Here is a 4848-nt window from a genome sequence, read left to right as displayed (position 1 = left end):
CTTCCTGTCGTCTTCTGCTGTTCCCTTCAGTGTTTACTTCCTGTCTGTCGTCTTCTGCTGTTCTCTTTAGTGTTTACTTCCTGTCTGTCTTCTTCTCTGCTGTTCCCTTCAGTGTTTACTTCCTGTCTGTCGTCTTCTGCTGTTCTCTTTAGTGTTTACTTCCTGTCTGTCTTCTTCTGCTGTTCTCTTTAGTGTTTACTTCCTGTCTTCTTCTGCTGTTCCCTTTAGTGTTTACTTCCTGTCTTCTTCTGCTGTTCCCTTCAGTGTTTACTTCCTGTCTTCTTCTGCTGTTCCCTTCAGTGTTTACTTCCTGTCTGTCGTCTTCTGCTGTTCCCTTTAGTGTTTACTTCCTGTCTTCTTCTGCTGTTCCCTTTAGTGTTTACTTCCTGTCGTCTTCTGCTGTTCCCTTCAGTGTTTACTTCCTGTCTGTCTTCTTCTGCTGTTCCCTTTAGTGTTTACTTCCTGTCTTCTTCTGCTGTTCCCTTCAGTGTTTACTTCCTGTCTTCTTCTGCTGTTCCCTTCAGTGTTTACTTCCTGTCTGTCGTCGTCTGCTGTTCCCTTTAGTGTTTACTTCCTGTCGTCTTCTGCTGTTCCCTTTAGTGTTTACTTCCTGTCGTCTTCTGCTGTTCCCTTTAGTGTTTACTTCCTGTCGTCTTCTGCTGTTCCCTTCAGTGTTTACTTCCTGTCGTCTTCTGCTGTTCCCTTCAGTGTTTACTTCCTGTCTTCTTCTGCTGTTCCCTTCAGTGTTTACTTCCTGTCTGTCGTCTTCTGCTGTTCCCTTTAGTGTTTACTTCCTGTCTTCTTCTAGTGTTCCCTTCAGTGTTTACTTCCTGTCTTCTTCTAGTGTTCCCTTTAGTGTTTACTTCCTGTCTGTCGTCTTCTGCTGTTCCCTTTAGTGTTTACTTCCTGTCTTCTTCTGCTGTTCCCTTTAGTGTTTACTTCATATCTTCTTCTAGTGTTCCCTTCAGTGTTTACTTCCTGTCTTCTTCTAGTGTTCCCTTTAGTGCTTACTTCCTGTCTGTCTTCTTCTAGTGAATTCTGTGATGTCTTTTAACCTCTTTCCTTCCTTTCCTTGATCCTCCTTAGCAACCGTGATCAACTAAGCCGTGTATAAAGTACTTTTACTCAATTAATAAGTACAATTCTTTACCTTACTTGAGTATTTCCATTTCCTGCTACTTTATTCTTCTAACCCGCCACAATTCAGAGTCAAATGTATTGTTTTACTCCACTGCATTTATCTGAGAAAACAATAAAACAAAATCTATCTGCAAATCATTTGCCAAGGAGGTTTGGCTTGTCTGTGCGTAGCAGGAAAAGCATTTGTCAGATTTGAATAAAACTTGGTGGAAAGTGGAAGCATTGTCCAAGAAAGACCCAATTTCTTTTTCGAGCAGATTCGAAGTACAGCGCAGACATGAATAATATTTCACTTTTTGTTTCACATCGCGCTTTAATGTGGTTTGAGATACATGTGTGCCACAGTTTCATTAAACTTGGTTCAGCCACGAGGCTCCAAAGGGAGACAAGATTACATCTTGGGTTGGATTTGAATTACAGGGCGTGATACCTGAGTCATGTTTTTACTTGTGTTAACATAGAATCAATGAGTTGTTAAATGTTGTGTCGGAATAATAGCAACAAGTTCCCAATTAGTACAATTCATAGAAATGGCATCAACACATTCACGTTGTTTCTACGATAGGATTTAACGCTCGTGAACACATAAAAGTCAAATCACCAACGTCCCAACTTTGCGAAATGGGAATATCCAACGAACAAGTGAATGGCCATTAGTCCTATTCTAGTTTATCATGCATTATTACAACGGTATTGGTCCCTGTCTGACTTGTACAAGCACTTTATAATATATAGTACAAATATAAACTCCACCTTTAGCTAGAAGATGAATGCATTTGTAATTATAATTCAATAATAAAACATACTATTCGGAAAGTTGTTGTGATGCAGGAAGAGTACTTTGACATTGTGTGCATATGTGCAGTTATGACAATTACATTCTTACGTTGTACTTTCACTCAAGTTAGATGTCTATTGCAGGACTTGTACTAGAGTATTTCTACACTGTGGTATTCCTACTAAGTACTTCACTAATAAAACAAGGGTGCAACCTGACCTGCATCCTAATTGCTAATGTGCACATCCTCAGGCTATTCTCTGAGATGCTAACCAGGCGGTGACACATCACTAAAATGGACTTACATCCCGGGTGAAATGCAGATACACCGTGGCGGGACTAAATGGTTCTTAATAACCCTAAACCCTCTCAGCAGCTGTCACCCAGAGTCATTCTTACTGTCCGTTCGCCCGCTGCTCAAAGTGAGAGCGTTTTAACAAGTTGTCAGAAAGCAGCTTTTGTGGCGGTAAGTCATCCCACCGAATTCCCTCCTTTTGCTCCATCTATCTTCCGTCTGCTGGCGGCTCTCCCCCCCGCTCCCCGTCTGCAGATGGGATTCACATTTGGCTTTGCTGAGCGTTTTCTTAATGTGATAGTATGATACATTATCTGCAGCCATTTACTCCCTGTCACCACTCCTCAGGCTGAGGGAAGCAAGCGGAGGCGCTCCCATCCAGCCAGGCAGGGGGGGAGTAACTGAGTATATTTACTCAACTACTGTATTTAAATACACAGTTTGAGGTCAGAGATGGCAAAAGTACACACATCCTTTACTCAAGTAGAAGTACAGATACTTGTGTTAAAAAATACTACGTAGAAGTACTGACTAAACTTCTTTACTCAAGTGAAAGTAAAGAGGCTTTGAAGTGTACTTCAGTAGAAAGTACCCATAGCTAGCAGCTGCTTTAAAGAGTACCTGACCTCCCTTTATATTAATAGAACAATAATGTCGTTGTTAGCTAATGAATGTTTCCATGCTGAACAACGGCAACATGACAACGTTTCCATTCGTCCCTCTTCTTTAGAGAAGACCAGGAAGTGATGGATACACGGATCGTGTTCCAACCAATAGGCACGCAGTGACTCTAAAGAATAATGATCACGCACCAACACACATTCAGACTAAAGGAACCAGCTGTTTGGAAAATGAGAGAAGTAGAAAGTACAGGTATTTGAGTTCAACATGTAAGAAGTAGAAAGTACAGGTATTTGTGTTCAACATGTGAGAAGTAGAAAGTACAGGTATTTGAGTTCAACATGTAAGAAGTAGAAAGTACAGGTATTTGAGTTCAACATGTAAGAAGTAGAAAGTACAGGTATTTGAGTTCAACATGTAAGAAGTAGAAAGTACAGGTATTTGGGTTCAACATGTAAGAAGTAGAAAGTACAGGTATTTGTGTTCAACATGTCAGAAGTAGAAAGTACAGGTATTTGGGTTCAACATGTAAGAAGTAGAAAGTACAGGTATTTGTGTTCAACATGTCAGAAGTAGAAAGTACAGGTATTTGGGTTCAACATGTGAGAAGTAGAAAGTACAGGTATTTGTGTTCAACATGTAAGAAGTAGAAAGTACAGGTATTTGAGTTCAACATGTAAGAAGTAGAAAGTACAGGTATTTGGGTTCAACATGTGAGAAGTAGAAAGTACAGGTATTTGTGTTCAACATGTCAGAAGTAGAAAGTACAGGTATTTGTGTTCAACATGTGAGAAGTAGAAAGTACAGGTATTTGGGTTCAACATGTAAGAAGTAGAAAGTACAGGTATTTGTGTTCAACATGTCAGAAGTAGAAAGTACAGGTATTTGGGTTCAACATGTGAGAAGTAGAAAGTACAGGTATTTGGGTTCAACATGTAAGAAGTAGAAAGTACAGGTATTTGGGTTCAACATGTAAGAAGTAGAAAGTACAGGTATTTGGGTTCAACATGTAAGAAGTAGAAAGTACAGGTATTTGAGTTCAACATGTAAGAAGTAGAAAGTACAGGTATTTGAGTTCAACATGTGAGAAGTAGAAAGTACAGGTATTTGTGTTCAACATGTAAGAAGTAGAAAGTACAGGTATTTGAGTTCAACATGTAAGAAGTAGAAAGTACAGGTATTTGGGTTCAACATGTGAGAAGTAGAAAGTACAGGTATTTGTGTTCAACATGTAAGAAGTAGAAAGTACAGGTATTTGAGTTCAACATGTAAGAAGTAGAAAGTACAGGTATTTGGGTTCAACATGTAAGAAGTAGAAAGTTCAGGTATTTGTGTTCAACATGTAAGAAGTAGAAAGTACAGGTATTTGAGTTCAACATGTAAGAAGTAGAAAGTACAGGTATTTGGGTTCAACATGTGAGAAGTAGAAAGTACAGGTATTTGTGTTCAACATGTAAGAAGTAGAAAGTACAGGTATTTGAGTTCAACATGTAAGAAGTAGAAAGTACAGGTATTTGGGTTCAACATGTGAGAAGTAGAAAGTTCAGGTATTTGTGTTCAACATGTAAGAAGTCAAAATAAAAAGTCCTCAGAAAAATAAGTAGTGGAGTAAAGTACTGATACCAGAAACATGTACTTAAGTACAGTAACGAAGTATTTGTACTACACTACTTCCCACCTCTGTTTGAGGTACTTGTACTTTACTGGGTATTTTCATTTACAACTCAATACATTATTTGTACTGTTTCAGTTTCTGGTTTTATGTGAAGTGTCTTTGAGCACCAGGAAAAGCGCTATAAAAATGAATGTATTATTATTATACACAGAGTTTAACTCTGCAGCAGCACTTGCAACGATGCTGCGTGTTTGAAGGGAATATGTCAGCTCCGCTCTTACGTCGCTTTGGATAAAAGCGTCAGCTAAAATTAAGTAATGTAATACTTCTACTCTACTACGTCTTTGGAGGCAATTTCCTTTCTTCTGATTTTGACACACAACACCTAAGAAAGACTTT

The sequence above is a fragment of the Pseudochaenichthys georgianus genome, unplaced genomic scaffold (assembly GCF_902827115.2).
Source record: "Pseudochaenichthys georgianus unplaced genomic scaffold, fPseGeo1.2 scaffold_410_arrow_ctg1, whole genome shotgun sequence".
NCBI classification, from domain to species: domain Eukaryota; kingdom Metazoa; phylum Chordata; class Actinopteri; order Perciformes; family Channichthyidae; genus Pseudochaenichthys; species Pseudochaenichthys georgianus.
Note: the sequence above shows the minus strand (reverse complement) of the source record.